Here is a 17,066-nt window from a genome sequence, read left to right on the forward strand (position 1 = left end):
CACATGCTCAGATACTGCAGCACATCCCATTGGTCCTTTTGGCAGGTCCTGAAAGGGCAAAACTTCTGTAGCTGTTTCCTGTGCTGCAGCTATATAAACTGCGCATGACCACACGGCCATGCGCTAGTATTGTCTTGATATTATGTGTGTGTGTAGATGGATGTATGTCGATGGATGAAAGCTCCTAAGTATCCCTCCCTAGAGTTGTTGACTGCTCACGGATGATGGTAGCTATCTAGCGCCCGACTAGCCATCTGCACGTAACACACATCACAGCGTCCTGTTGCTGTGCCCGCCAGTACGGCGCCGTGCGCTTCCTCTGCGCTTTCCTTACCCAAGCCTGGGTGGTTAGTGGCGTCCGTCAGTGCGGCACTGCACGCACTCTCGTGCCTATTGATTCTATTTTATAAGTTTCCTTACACACCCAGTTGCGGTGTTGTGCCAGCAAGTGTCTAATTGGACTTCAATCCTGTGTTGGGGTTGAGTGCGCTGACTTCTTGCTCGCGCTCTATGTGCGGTACTGCGGTCCTGTGATGCAACAGGATCGCTTCCTTCACGCAGGGTGAAGTTAACCCATGTGTGTTGTAAGACTCATGCTGGTGTGGTACTTGGAGGCAGATATATCTCGCCCAGGTGTTTGTCCTATGTGAATTAGGCCACTCAGTATCTTCAGGGTGCTAATGGGTTAATGATTGCAGGAATAAAAGATGACCAGCTGGGTGTTTCCAGTGTCTGTCTGGGGCACACAGATTGCCTGCCTGTGTGAGACAAACGTGAGTGAAGAGCTCTGCTCAAGAATTGTGTGATGTTAGCTGGGTGGGAGAAGCCCCCCCAGTTGTTGAGATAGCAACGTATTTGTTTAGTTAGTGCCGGACAGGCTAGGATTTATTTTTATGTTTTGTTTTTTGTGTTGCTTTCACGTTAATAAATCTGACCTGAGATCAGCCTGCTCAGAAACCTGCTGTACGCCTCAGATTCAATGCACAAACCACGTGTCCTTTGACCCCAGCAAAGTCGATCCCAGAGTGTTTTGTCACATTGTGGTGGAGAATGCGGGCATACCGCGGCACAGGCGACAGCATGGAAGACGTGGTGAAAGCCTTAGTACAGTCCACTGCCGTACAGCAGCAGGCCACTGCCGCACAGCACGAAGCTAATCGCTTGATGGCCGCACAGCTGAAGGAGTTACTGGACATGACGGTTGCAGACCGCCAACTTCTCCAACAGGTGGCGCTGCGCCTGGTGAGCATGCCTGACGCTGACCCGGAAGCAGAGTCCAGAAGGATCCATGTGAGTCGATACTGGCAAAAGCTGACTGCAGAAGATGACGTCGAGGCATACCTGACAACGTTTGAGCGGACGGCATTGAGAGAGAAGTGGCCGAAGGCACGATGGGCCGATTTGATTGCCCCGTTTCTCTCCGGCGAGGCCCAAAAAGCTTACCATGATTTGGACCCGGAGGTCGCTCAGGACTTTGAGAAGCTGAAAGCTGAGATCCTGGCCCGGCTGGGTGTGACGACGGCTGTCCGTGCACAGAGGGTACATCAGTGGACATACCAGCAAGATAAACCGGCGCGGTCTCAGATGTTCGACCTGATCTGCTTGACAAAGAAATGGCTGCAACCCGAGGTACTGACAATACCCGAAATAATCCAGCGGGTTGTCCTGGACAAGTACCTGAGAGTACTACCCCCAGCGCTGAAAAGGTGGGTAAGCCAAGGAAATCCCACGACAGCGGATCAACTTGTGGAGTTGATCGAGCGTTATTCCGTGGCAGAAGGACTTCCCGACGACACCGCCAACCCCCGGTCTGTGCCTCCTCCTCGTGGAACCGGTACGACTGTTCCAGGGACCACGGGTGAAGGAAAATCACTTAAAACTGTGGGGGAGGAGTCCGGGACTGCTCGCACTCCGAGACCAAGAGTATTGGACGGTGGTCTCAGTAGGGGACCTGTTAGGTGTTTCCGCTGCCATGAGAAGGGTCATGTTTCTGCGAACTGTCCTGTTACCGCTGAACCCATGCAGTGCGACGTTATAGACTCTAGAAAACGCATGTCTTTGGTTACACAGCTAGTGAGTGTGAATGCGGGTCAAAATGATACAGTGAAACACCTGTGTGAATTATCTGTTGATGGGAAAAATGTTGTGGCATTACTAGACTCTGGAAGTGTGGTGACTCTGGTGAAAGCTAGTCTGGTGGCACTTCCGTCTGGTCCGTCTGACAAGTTTTCTGTGACGTGTGTGCATGGTGACACCCGCTCGTACTTAACAGCGGTCATATGGATTTCTACTCCCTATGGGTCAGTGCAGCACAAAGTGGGACTCGTCCCCGCATTGTTACAGGATGTAATCCTGGGCAGGGATTTTCCCTATTTCTGGCAGTTGTGGGAGAATCAGTTGCTCCGTCACGGTAGCTGTACCCGTGAATCTTCTCCTATGCCATCTGGAGGTCCCGAGTCCCTAGAGGAGACCCCACAGGAAGATGTTGCTGGGGAGGTTAGTGAATCTAACCTTCAGTACCCCTTCTCCGTCATGGCGGGGGAAACGGAGGAAACTGAGGAACCTCAGCGAGAGGCGGAGGCAGACAGCCATCCGGCACCCTGCCTGCCAGATTTGTGAGTCCAGGTGGATGACTTCCACAGCGAGCAAATGAAAGATCCTACCCTAACTCCGGCTAGGAAAAATGTAAAAATGATAGATGGGGTACCCGTAGAACCTGACACTAGGCTAGCGTACCCGTATATGGTTCTTGAAAATGATTTGCTCTACCAGGTAGAAAAAAAAGGGGAAGACACAGTGCAACGGTTAGTGGTACCCAAACCTTATCGGCGGAAGGTACTGGATTTGGCCCACGGACATATAATGGGGGGACATCTGGGGGTACAGAAAACCACAGAAAGGATATTGCATTGTTTTGTGTGGCCTGGAATACATTGTGATGTGCGTAACTATTGTGAGTCCTGTCCAGAGTGCCAAATCGCGGCCCCTAAATCTCAGTTCCGTAGCCCTTTGGTACCCCTTCCTATCATCGGGGTCCCTTTTGAGAGAATTGGGATGGATTTGGTTGGGCCCCTTCCCCGATCCGCACGTGGGCACCAACATATCCTCGTCATCATGGACTATGCCACTCGTTACCCGGAAGCCGTCCCTTTGCGTAACACAGCTACCAAGACGATCGCCAAGGAATTGGTACAAGTGTTTAGTCGGGTGGGAATTCCAAAACAGATACTCACCGACCAGGGGACTCCCTTTATGTCGAGGGTAATGAAGGAGCTCTGCAGGCTCTTACAAATAGACCCGTTGCGTACGTCTGTCTATCACCCTCAAACAGATGGCCTGGTTGAGCGCTTCAACAAAACCTTAAAACAGATGCTCTGGAAGGCGATAGACAAAGATGGGAAGAACTGGGATTACTTGTTACCCTATTTGCTGTTTGCCATTAGGGAAGTTCCCCAGTCTTCCACAGGGTTTTCGCCTTTCGAACTGTTGTACGCCCGTCGTCCCCGGGGACTGCTGGACGTCGCAAAAGAAACCTGGGAAGGTCAAGTCACTCCCTTTAAAACGGTGATCGACCATGTAACACAAATGCAGGATCGTATTGCCGCTGTCATGCCCATTGTTAGGGACCATATGTTACAGGCCCAGGGAGCCCAGAGGCAAAGTTATGATAGAGGCGCTAAGGTCCGTACATTTGCACCCGGCGATAGGGTGTTGATCCTAATCCCTACGGTGGATAGTAAATTCCTGGCGAAATGGCAGGGCCCATTTGAGGTCCGAGAAAGAGTTGGTGAAGTGAACTATAAAGTGTACCAGCCGGGTAAGAGAAAACCGGAACAGATTTATCATGTGAATCTGATAAAATCCTGGAAAGACCGCTCTGCCCTAACGGCGGATCTGCCCCATCCGGTTTGTTCACCTACTGTACCAGAGGTGCAGGTTGCTGAGACTCTCTCAGAACGACAAAAATCTGAGGTTAAGCAATTTTTGTTACAGAACCGACAGTTTTTCTCCGAAAAACCTGGCCGGACTAAGTTGGTGAAACATGAGATTGTCACAGAGCCTGGCGTCACTGTTCATGTGAAGCCCTACCGGATTCCGGAAGCCCGCCGTGACCCCGTCTCCCGGGAAGTGATGGCAATGTTGGACTTAGGAGTCATTGAGGAGTCACACAGCGCCTGGTCCAGTCCAATTGTGTTGATACCTAAACCGGATGGCTCCATCCGGTTTTGTAATGACTTTAGGAAACTGAATGCAGTTTCTAAATTTGATGCGTACCCTATGCCCCGGGACGATGAGTTGATCGACCGGCTTGGTAAAGCCCGATACATTACGACCCTGGATTTAACAAAGGGGTACTGGCAGATTCCTATGGCCGAGGCGGCCAGAGAGAAGACGGCATTTGCTACACCGGAAGGTCTGTTCCAGTATGTCTATATGCCGTTTGGACTTCACGGCGCTCCCGCAACGTTCCAGAGATTGATGGATCGAGTCTTGAGGCCTCACAGACAGTACGCTTCTGCCTACCTGGATGACATCGTAATTTACAGCATGGACTGGGAAACTCATCTCCAGAAGGTACAAGCGGTGATTGATGACCTGCGAGATGCAGGTTTAACGGCAAACCCCAAGAAATGCCACATCGGGCTTGAAGAAGCCCGATACTTGGGCTACATGATTGGCCGAGGAGTGGTTAAACCCCAGGTCGACAAAATACAGGCAATTTAGGGCTGGCCACAACCAGTGAACAAGAAACAAGTGCAGGCTTTCCTGGGGATTGCCGGCTATTATCGCCGGTTCATACCCAATTTTGCAGCCATGGCTACTCCCTTGACGGATCTTACCAAGGGGAAGGGTTCCATCATGGTAAAATGGACCTCAGCTGCTGAAGAGGCTTTCCACAGCCTGAAACGGGCTTTGTGCTCTCAGCCCGTACTAGTGACTCCTGATTTCAGCAGCGAGTTTGTGGTACAAACTGATGCCTCTGATACTGGTGTCGGAGCTGTACTTTCCCAGGTGAGGGACGGAGTCGAACACCCGGTCCTCTATCTCAGTCGGAAACTGAATGTACATGAGCAGAGGTATGCGGTGGTTGAAAAAGAGTGCCTAGCCATTAAATGGGCTCTCGACTCCCTCAAGTATTACCTGGCTGGTAGGAAGTTTAGGCTGGTCACAGACCATGCCCCTCTCAAGTGGATGCACCTCCACAAGGACCATAATAGTCGGGTAACCCGGTGGTTCCTTGCCCTGCAGGCTTACTCTTTTACGGTGGAGCACCAACCTGGGGTGCAGATGGGGAACGCCGATGCCCTATCCCGAGTGCACTGTTTCAAAAGTGTTCTTGCTCGACCTGAGTGGTCTGAGCAAGGGGGGGGGGGATATGTAAGATTCATGCTGGTGTGGTAGTTGGAGGCAGATATATCTCGCCCAGGTGTTTGTCCTATGTGAATTAGGCCACTCAGTATCTTCAGGGTGCTAATGGGTTAATGATTGCAGGAATAAAAGATGACCAGCTGGGTGTTTCCAGTGTCTGTCTGGGGCACACAGATTGCCTGCCTGTGTGAGACAAACGTGAGTGAAGAGCTCTGCTCAAGAATTGTGTGATGTTAGCTGGGTGGGAGAAGCCCCCCCAGTTGTTGAGATAGCAACGTATTTGTTTAGTTAGTGCCGGACAGGCTAGGATTTATTTTTATGTTTTGTTTTTTGTGTTGCTTTCACGTTAATAAATCTGACCTGAGGTCAGCCTGCTCAGAAACCTGCTGTACGCCTCAGATTCAATGCACAAACCACGTGTCCTTTGACCCCAGCAAAGTCGATCCCAGAGTGTTTTGTCACAGTGTATACTTAGTACCGCCATATAGTCCGTCTTACTAGCAGCATGGTCTTTTACCTGCACGGTGGACCTCGGACTGCGAACGCACCTAGTTTCATATCATCTATACTTGGTGCGTTCCGCCGGTCCTTAAAAATAGGTATGGTCATTTAATTAAAGAAAACTGAATGCCAAAAGTTTTGCATATACTATTTATTGATCACAACATCAAGAGTAATTCATTATTTACAATGCCATAACTTTTTGTAAAATAACCTCTTGCTTTAATTACTGCACTCCACCGATGGGGCATTGAAGCCACTAGGGTATTTATTGCTATGGGTAAGGGCCCCAACTCATCACCCTAACTCATCCCAAAGGTGCTCTATAGGGTTTAAATCAGGTGATTGGCTTGGACATTGCAACAGGTGAACATTTTCTTAGCTAACCAATTTTTGACTAAATTGAATGTGTGCTTAGGATCATTGTCTTGCTGGAATTTCTAGCCCCTAACTATAATAATAATAATAATCTTTATTTATATAGCACCAACATATTCCGCAGTGCTTTACAGTTTAACAGCTTCAAACACAACAGTCATAAGTAACAATGTTAACAATACAATAATTAAAGCAACACAACCACGACTACTTTGGTTTTACCATGTGGCAGCATTACATTCTCCAGTATATCCTTGTACCTGGTAGCATTCATATTTCCATCAATTCTATGAAGAGGGCCAATGGCAGATGCAGAAAAGCAGCCCCAAACTATGACATTGCCACCACCATGTTTCTCTGTAGGTGTTTGGTACCTTACATCATTACGTTTTCCAATTGGACGGTATGCAATAGTGTTCAAAATAATAGCAGTCCAATATGACTAGGCAGATGAATAACCGTTTTTTGGTATAAATTATATTACCACATTTCAAAAAACTTACCAGTAGATTCTAAGAAAACCAACAGACTCGGCATTCATGATATTTATGTTTTTGAGTCTGTGTTTTACAATAATTAATTGAAAGTGGGTGTGTTCAAAATAATAGCAGTGTGGATTTCAATTAGTGAGGTCAATCATTCTGTGAAGAAACAGGTGTGAATCAGGTGGCCCTTATTTAAGGGTGAAGCCAGGACATGTTGTACATGCATTTCCTCTTGAAAGCCTGAGAAATATTGGTCATTCGAGACATTGTTCAGAAGAACAGCATACTTTAATTAAAAAGTTGATTGGAGAGGGTAAAACTTATAAAGAAATGCAGACAATGATCGGCTGCTCAGCTAAAATGATCTCCAATGTTTTAAACCAAGCCAGAGAGATGTGGAAGAAAATGGAAGACTACCATTTGAATGGATGGAAGAATAGCCAGAATGGCAAAGGCTCAGCCAATGATCAGCTCCAGGGTGATCAAAGAAGGTCTCAAGTTACCTGTGAGTACTGTGACCGTTAGAAGATGCATGTGTGAACGAATCTAATCTCTTAGAAATAAGTCTCTGCAAAGTCCCACTGTTAAAAAAAAGACATGTACTGAAGCGGATATAATTTGCCAAAGAACACACCTGCTGACCTAAAGAAAAAAGGAGAAACATTTTGTGGCCTGATGAAAGTAAAATTGTTATTTTTGGGTCCAAGGGCCGCAGACAGTTCATCAGACAACCCCCCAAACTCTGCATTCAAGCCAAAGTACACTCTGAAGACAGTGAAGCATGGTGGTGCGAGCATCATGATATGTGCATGTTTCTCTTAATATGGTGCCGGATCTATTTACCACATACCAGGGATTATGAACCAGTTTGCATGTATTAAAATACTTGACGGGGTCATGCTCAATTATGTCGAAGAGGATATGTCTTTGAAATGGGTGTTTCAACAGAACAATAAACTTAAACACATCAGCAAATGAGGAAAATCTTGGTTCCAGTCAAACAAAGTTGAGGTTATGGAGGGGCCAGCCCAATCCCTGGACCTTAGTCAGATAGAACACTCGTGGGGTGACAAAAAAATGCCATTTCTGAGGCAAAGCCAACAAATGCCAAAAAATTGTGGGATGTAGTCCAAGCATCCTGGGCTGAAATAACAAGTGACAGGTGCCAGTAGTTGGTTGACTATATGCAACATAAATGTGAAGCAATTCTAAAAACTGTGGGTATACAACTAAATATTAGGTTAGTGATTAACAGATTGAACTTGGATTTATCCTACCACAACACTTTAGACCAATTTGTTTCTTTCCATTGGCTGTGATCTTTGGCAAAGTCAAGTTGGACCTTCCGGTACTTTGCAGAGATGAAAGGCTTCTTTACTGGAACTCGTACATTCAACCCGGCTGCTCTTAGCTGTCCTACCAGTTTGGTGACTCACTTTGACCACATATTCTTCATTTATTTAGTGCAAAATCTATACAGCACAATTATGGACATCAGATACTTAATAATGTGATCAACTTTGGAGTAAGTTTTCAGTGGTCGTCCACGTCTAGGTTTGTCAGCAGTTCCATAACCTTCTTTTTCTTTCTTTATTATACGTGACACTTGACTCTGAGAACAGTTGAATTCCATAGTTACCTATTTTTGGCTTTTGCTTGACTTCACTCTCAGAATAACAAGCTTCCTGACATCTGGTGATAATTTTGGCTTTGTCTTTGCCATGTTTTAAATGAAAAACACACAAACAAAACAAAAAATAAAAAATGTAGGCAAAATTTAACTACCCATGACAAAATGCGCAAAGCACTTTACCCAGCAAACTAACACATAAAGGGATATAACAAACATAATTTTCATCCTTATAGCTGACAACCATTTGCTTCCGGATTACTAAAATCAGCAAGAAAATAGCATCACAACAACCAGACAGAAGTAATCGCACTTTTTAAAAAAACTGCAAAACTTTTGATCTCCACTGTACGTCATTTTCTGATGACACATTCCTTTTAAAGTCTGTAAATATAATATCAAATATATGATGATCAATTTGGCTGTAATTAATATCAGTGAACATCTGGACTGGACAAATCCCATAAGCCAGGTAGCTAATTCCCGTAAAGTTTTGATGCTGGTGCCTTTTGAGTTCATGATGTTCATATTGTTAGTCTACTAACAAAAATCATCTTGGCTCTTGAAGTGGTCGAACTGACTCCTAATGTCTACAGTAATGTCTAACCCATGGTATTTAATTCTTTGGAAGAAGAAAGAGTTCAAATGTGAGCACCTCTTAGACCTTGAGGTATTCTCTGGTGCAGGAGCATATGTGACCTTTGTCATCAGACATATTTGCATTAATCTGCCTTGTTTGACTAAGTTGCGCCATAAAAACCCAAGTTCTATCACCCCTAAGGAGAGAAAGGTTAAACGTTCTCATACACTTCACGCTCTAAATTCCCATTTTTAATTTCTTCCCCTTACACACATCTACAAGATCAGAGACCAATGGCTATTTTTATTTCAGCATTCTCTTGATGGGGATAATGCTTAACATGTGTCGTTGCCCTGCTTAGCCAGCAAAAGTCTCGTATTGCAGCCCTGTAATTTAAACAAAGAAAACTCCAAAAGCACATACAGGATATAAGTGATGGAGGGGGAGAACAAGAGCCAAGGGGTGGAGAGAGAAAAATTCCAGTCTGATTCTGGAGGCGGACGCAGGGGAATAAGCCGTCTACAAAATGTGGTTTCAGTAAAAATAAAATGTATTTTATTATACTCTGTACAATCAGGGTTTTGTATGGTTTTATTAATCGGGTACTATGGGGTGATCCTGTTTGCTTTTGTATAATCGTAACAATGAAGAAGTTGTAACAATACGAGGTTTGTAACCACAAGTTATATGGAATCACTCACAGCTCTCCATTGTATATTTGTACTCAGGGCTTTGATCACACAGAACAGTTTAGTATCATTTTAGATTTCTTGCTCTACTTTTTGTTTCGAGCTTTTGATGAAATGCTCTAGTTAAGGCAGGTTTAGCTACCATGGTGTGATAGACATACGCAGGAAGTTTCTGTAACCATTTCTAAAAGGCTAAACTCTTTCTGTGCCAGAAAAATTCCCCTGTATGTTTCTGGCACTTAATCTATTTGCTTTGTTTTGGCTAAGTGGTTTAGGTTTAATTGAAACAATATTGCCTCCATACAAAGGGGTAGCCTGTAGTAAATCAGGAACAAAATTGGTTCCTTGTGAGTGGATCACTGGTACCTTAATTGTGTGTGTATATATATATATATATATATATATATATATATATATATATATATATATATATATATATATATATTCACATAAATATACAGCGGGGAAAATAAGTATTTGATACACTGCTGATTTTGCAAGTTTTCCCACCTACAAAGAATAGAAAGGTCTGTAATTTTTATCGCAGGTACACTTCAACTGTGAGAGACAGAATCTATAAATGAAAAAACAGAAAATCACATGATATGATTTTTAAATAATTAAATTGAATTTTATTGCATGAAATAAGTATTTGATCACCTACCAACCAGCAAGAATTCTGCCTCTCACACCTGTTAGTTTTTCTTTAAGAAGCCCTTCTACTCTGCACGCATTACCTGTATTAATTGCACCTGTTTGAACTCATTACCAGTATAAAAAACACCTGTCCACACACTCAATCAATCACAGTCCAACCTCTTCACCATGGCCAAGACCAAAGAGCTGCCTATGGACACCAGGGCCAAAATTGTAGACTCGCGCAAGGCTGGGATAAGATACAGGACTATAGGCAAGCAACTGGGTGAGAAGGCAACAACTGTTGGCACAATTATTAGAAAATGGAAGAAACACAAGATGATTGTCAATGTTTCTCGGTCTGGGGCTCCATGCAAGATCTCTCCTTGTGAAGGATGATTCTGTGAAAAGTCTGGAATCAGCCGTAGAACTGCATGAGAGGACCTGGTCAATGACCTGAAGAGAGCTGGAACCACAGTCTCAAACATTACCGTTAGTAACACACTACACTGTCATGGATTAAAATCCTTCAGGGCGCGCAAGATCCTCCTGCTCACGCCAGCACATCTCCAGGCCCATTTGATGTTTCACCAATAACCATCTGGATGATCCAGAGGAGGCATGGGAGAAGGTCATGTGGTCAGATGACAGTAAAATAGAACTTTTTGGTATCAACTCTACTTGCCGTGTTTGGAGGAAGAAGGATGATTACAAACCCAAGAACACCATCCAAACCATGAAGCATCATACTTTGAAGGTGCTTTTCTGCAAAGGGAACATGAGTACTGCTCTGTATTTAAGGGAGGATGGATGGGGTCCTGTATTACAAGATTTTGGCCAACAACCTCCATCCCTCAGTAAGAGCATTGAAGATGGGTCATGGCTGGGTCTTACAGCATGGCAATCAAATAAATAAGGCAGCACATTGCGGCGCTAAGACATGCAAACATGAAACATGAAAATTGAACTGCATTACTGCACTAGAAATATGAAAAAATGAGAGCGTTTAGTGCATAAATTGGCCAATTCATGTGTACCTGGTAGCCACATTAGGGCATCTCTCTTATACCAGGTCCTACACTTTCCTTTCCTCGCTGAGAATAAACATCTTTATCTGAATGGGTACCTGTGAAACTTCTTCTGAGACTAAATTTCTCTCTCTCTGTGGAGGGGTAATGGACCTGCTGCGATTAAAACACCTGTGGCTAAGAGGCGGAGTGCTCAGTCAGAAGGCTAGTGAATACAAATTAAAAAAAACTGACCGTCACATCCAAACATAGACTAAGTGTGAACAGGTGCTGAATCTAGAGTCACCAACTCATATATAGTCAAATAAATAAGGCACCACACTGCGGCGCTAAGACATGCAAACATGAAAATTGAACTACATTACTGCACTCGAAATATGAGAAAATGAGAGCGTTTAGCGCATAAATTGGCCAATTCATGTGTACCTGGTAGCCACATTAGGGCATCTCTTCATGTTTCATGTTTGCATGTCTTAGCACCTTGGTGTGCTGCCTTATTTATTTGACTGTATATGAGTTGGTGACTCTAGGTTCAGCACTTGTTCACACTTTAGCCTTCTGACTGAGCACTTCGCCTCTTAGTCACAGGTGTTTTAATTGCAGCAGGTCCATTACCCCTCCACAGAGAGAGAGAAATTTAGTCTCAGAAGAGGTTTCACAGGTACCCATTCAGATAAAGACGTTTATTCTCAGCGAGGAAAGGAAAGTGTAGGACGTGGTATAAGAGAGATACCCTAATGTGGCTACCAGGTACACATGAATTGGCCAATTTATGCGCTAAACGCTCTCATTTTTTCATATTTCTAGTGCAGTAATGCAGTTCAATTTTCATGTTTCATGTTTGCATGTCTTAGCGCCGCAGTGTGCTGCCTTATTTATTTGACTGTATATGAGTTGGTGACTCTAGGTTCAGCACCTGTTCACACTTAGTCTATGTTTGGATGTGACGGTCAGTTTTTTGAAATTTAAATTAAAATTTACAGCATGACAATGACCTGAAGCACACAACCAGGGCAACTAAGGAGTGGCTCCGTAAGAAGCACTTTAAAGTTCTGGAGTGGTCTAGCCAGTCTCCAGACCTAAACCCAATAGAAAATCTTTTGGAGGGAGCTGAAACTGAATGTTGCCCAGCATTAGCCCCGAAACCTGAAAGATCTGGAGAAGATCTGTATGGATGTATGGGCCAAAATCCCTGCTGCAGTGTGTGCAAACTTGGTCAAGACTACAGGAAATGTCTGACCTCTGTAATTGCAACAAAGGTTTCTGTACCAAAAATTAAGTTCTGCTTTCAAATGTATCAAATACTTATTTAATGGAATTAAATGAAAATTAATTATGTAAAAAGCATACAATGTGATTTTCTGGATTTTTTTTTTAAGATTCTGCCTCTCACAGTTGAAGTGTACCTCCAATAAAGGATAACGGATATATGTACCAGGATGGGGAACATATATACCAAGATGAGGAACATATATACCAGAATGGGTCTAGGATGGGATACATATATACCACGATGGGGCCCAGGATGGGGAACATATACAGGAGAATGGACTTCATATATATCAGGATGGGGAACATATATATACACCAGGATGGGGCCAGAATGAGGAACATATATACCAGGATGGAGAAATATATATATATCAGGATGAGGAACATATATACCAGGCTGCGGGACATATATATATACCAGTATAGGGCCAGGATAAGACACATATATACCAGAATGGGGAATATACAGTATATACTAGGATGGGCCGAGGATCGGGAACATATATATACCAGTAAGACATTACTACATAATGGAGGAGAGGAGGCAACTAATATTGTTATGGACTGACCTGGGTTGGAGTAGTGGTATTTCAACCATTAGTGGCAGCACCAGCAGGTAGCGTAGTCAGGAATAGCCAAGGGGTTGGTACACAGAGCAGCAAAGTAGTTAAAAGATCAGCAGATAGCATAGTCTGGAATAGTCATACAATAGTCGGTACAAGGAGCAGCAGTATAATCTTGAGATGAAGGAGCAGAAGAAAGGACACTCAATAGTCTTGCAATGAAGGAGTAGTAATGCCAGGTTTAAATAGGGTGTTCAATCAGGGTGGAGACAATCAGGAATACAGGGTGGAGACACTCAGGAACAACATAGGTACAAGTGTCAGGGTTAGCAAGAAACTGTCCAGTGAGATGAATAGCTCAGAGGGAAGAGCCGCCGTCTGATGCACAAGAGCTCCTGTGTTTGAGTCTCCTTATAGAATTTAAAATGCTACAAGGGCCCATACATCTGACCAACATACGGGGTGGGGGTGCAGGTCCCAATTTTGCACTCTCATTATGCCACTGCTTTCATATTTTAGAAAGCATGGTAAAAAAATCTTGCATTAACTTTTGTTTCTATCATTAAAAATTATTATGTTGGTTGCCAGAATCGTCAATTAATAAAACAACCACAATGACACCTGAACAGGAAATCTTTTTAATTCTAATTGGAAAAACATTAGGACCTTCTCTTCAACATCCAATCTCAACATTTATTTAGCATAGTTAGGCTCTGTCCATTTGTCTGTTAAGACATATCTATTAATGGATGGACACAAAAGGATCCCCATGGGCCCCATGACTTTTAATGGTATTGTTTTCTACTGAGGCTTTGATAAGTTTGAAGGGAATTATATCATTGCAGACTACACTATTTTTGCCAGAAAGCAGGGCAAACTGGAAATAATGGAGCATGAACAGAGCCATAATTACCACTTTCCTGTAGAATCAGTGAAGCTCCCTTGTTGCAGGGCAGAGTAATAATTCAAGGGTTAGCAATCTCAGACTTTCTAGTCTATATCTCAGGGGAATGTTACGTCTAGTTCTGATGTCACCCTATCCTCATAGACTTTATTTTGTCCTCATAAAAACCAGACTCTTTACATTGGTTGGTTGTCTTCAAACATTATCAACTAACTCTTCAAAAGGTTCTTGTTATTTGTGTGGATGTTTGATCTCTTTGAATGAATACAGACAGTATTTCCTTGAAGCAAAGCTCAGGTTATTTTACTAAAAGTAACTACATCAGATATGAGTCGCCTCGCCTGGGCCATGGGGTACTCGGTACCGGGTCCGGTGTTTCACAGGGGGATGTCATGGTGGCGACCCGGTGCATGGCCCTGGGCGCCCATGTAAAAGGGAAAGGTCTTTAAAGGGAATAAAGTTTATGTTTGTGATGCCCCTTGTGGTATTCGGTCAGTGGGGACCGACGCTGCTTTAAGGGGTCCTCTGGGTGATGTTATGGCAGCTAGATTGTGTATCTTCCCACAGGTGAAGTATATCCCCAGGGCTCCCGGTATGTAGATGGAAAATGGTGAGAGTTGCAGTGAAGAATGAGGACACAGGTTTGCAGTCTCTTTACCTTATTTACTGAAGACTTCAGCAGCAGAGTACCAGATCACTGGGCAGGCAGGATCCGGCTGGCTTGGAGGCAAGTTAGGAGTCCCCTTATCCAGGTGGAAATCGAAGCCTTCCTCTAGCGCCGTGGTGTTGTAGTCCCTTACTGCCTATGGCTTCAAATAAGGTCCTCACAGGTGTTCTCTTGCTCTATCTGTCCCCCATATAGGATAGGACATGACCCGTATGACTGGTGACTTGAGGCAGTTTATAGGGACTCTAGCACGCCCCTGCCTCTAAAGGTGTCAACGTGCCTCCTGGGTACTAAGGAGGACAGGTAATGTGGAGTTCAGATGTCCTGCCAGTCTCTGATGTAAGTCGTGGAGGGCCTTACGATCCTCGGTGTTCCGGCTACCGGTTTCTGCACTTGAGAAGGAGGCAGCCTGCTCGGGGTTGGTCTCCACCTGGTATCTTCTCCTGTGCTTTGCTCTCCTGCACGTTCACTGCAATGTATTCGGCTTTCTGAATATCTCTTTCCGGGAACTGCTGCACTATAGCTACACAGCTCCGTAAACCCTCTTCTGCCTCAGACTGATCCAGTCTGTTTCCTGGCAAGAACTGACTAACTTTCCCTACAGACTACCATATATATGGGGAGTCACCTAGTAAATAGATTCTCTCCTGTAGAGTGTAAGCTTTTATGGTCAGCGGAGTCATCTGTTTCCTGTAAAGTGTAGGATTTTATAATCAGCAGGGTCAGAGGGGTTCTCTCTCTCTCTCTTTTTCACCTGTAAAGAGTAAGCTCATATGGTTAGTGGACCCTTCTCTCTTTCTAATGTAGAATGAAAGCTCTTATGATCAGCGGGGTCTTCTCCCTTGTAGAATGTAAGCTCTCACCTATAGAGTGTACGTTTTTAAGGTCAGTGGGGTCCTCTCTCTCTGTCTCTCTCTCTATAGAATGTAAGCTTTCGTGATCAGTGGAGTCCTCTCTTTCCTGTAGAGTGTAAGCTCTTATGGTCAGCAGGGTCCTCTCCTGTAGAGTGTAAGATCTTTTGATTATCAGGGGACTCTCTTGCTCTGTTTCTGGTAGAGTCTAAGCTCTTATGGTAAGTGGGGTTCACTCTCTCCTGTAAAGTGTAAACTCTTATGGTCCGCAGCATCCTTTCTCTTTCTCTCTCTCTCTCCTCTAGAGTGTAAGCTCTTATGGTCAGCAGGGTCCTTTCTTTTGCTCTCTTTTAGAATGTAAGATCTTATGGTCAGTGGGGTCATCTTTATTTTTCTTTCCCGTAGAGTGTAAGCTCTTATGATCACCGGGGTCATCTCTCTCTGCTGTAGAGTGTAAGCTCTTTTGGTCATCGGAGTCCTCTCTCTTTCCTGTAGAGTGTAAGCTCTTATGATCAGTGGGGTTGTCTCTTTCTTGTAGCATGTAAGCTATTGTGATAAGTAGGGTCCTCTCTCTTTCTCTCCTGTAGAGTGTAAGCTCTTATGGTCAGCTAGGTACTCCCTCTCTCCTGTAGAGTGTAAGCTCTTATAGTGAGCAGTGTCCTCTCCCGTAGAATATAATCTTTTATGGTCAGCAGGGTCTTCCCTTTCTCTCTCCAGCAGAGTGCAAGCTCTTATGGTCAGCAGAGTCCTCTCTCTCTTTCTCTCTCTCTTCAGTACAGTGTTGGCTCTTAAGGTCAGCAGTGTTCTCTCTCACCTCTCCACCACATGTATTTTCTGAGCAATTACAAGCTTTCCAGTATTGACATTTGCCGCAAATTTGAATCTTATAAAAAAATTAAGCAAAGTTGGCAAATTTAAATTTGAAAAGATCAGCTCATCTCTACTGGGTATGCCTATTAGTTCTAAGCCATGTAAAATTGTCAAATCATTGTTTTTTGGGGCATAGCATCATTTGGCAGAAGTCCTATCAGGTCCCACAAACATTGGTTCTTTGGCAGATCCCATGGGACAATGCTTCTCAACTTGTGCTTTCAGGCAGTTGCAAAACTACAACTACCAAGACATATAGGCAGATGTACATTTGGAACAGCTGAAGACCAATGATGTGGCATGTGCTAACTGAAATGTATTCTGTATGGTCGTCTTTAACCTAGCTGCAGATGTGAAGTCTGTTCTGATGCAATGCTTATTCTTATATATTTTTAACATTGGAATGTCCATAGAGAAAAAGATATACATGGACTTGGGAGGTACTGTATTATTCTTTTTCTAAAGAAAACTTTGGTTGTGCTGCTAAAATTATTATTTCATTGGGCAATATCAATTATGTACTATAATCTTGATAATTACTATTACAGGTGTAAAACAAGTTTAATAATTTCTTCTAGTCAGAGTTTTCATAATTGCAAAATTCCCACAACATACACAGCATGATGTAGTAACATATTTTCC

General features: G+C 44.0%; 1 protein-coding gene across 1 annotated transcript in view; it reads left to right on the forward strand.

Annotated features, from left to right (window-relative positions):
- DNM3 (dynamin 3) overlaps window positions 1-17,066 on the forward strand; it is a 481,981-nt gene that overhangs the window by 355,545 nt on the left and 109,370 nt on the right. The window lies entirely within an intron of this gene.

Source organism: Ranitomeya imitator, chromosome 8 (genome assembly GCF_032444005.1).
Source record: "Ranitomeya imitator isolate aRanImi1 chromosome 8, aRanImi1.pri, whole genome shotgun sequence".
In the NCBI taxonomy this organism is placed as follows: Eukaryota; Metazoa; Chordata; class Amphibia; order Anura; family Dendrobatidae; genus Ranitomeya; species Ranitomeya imitator.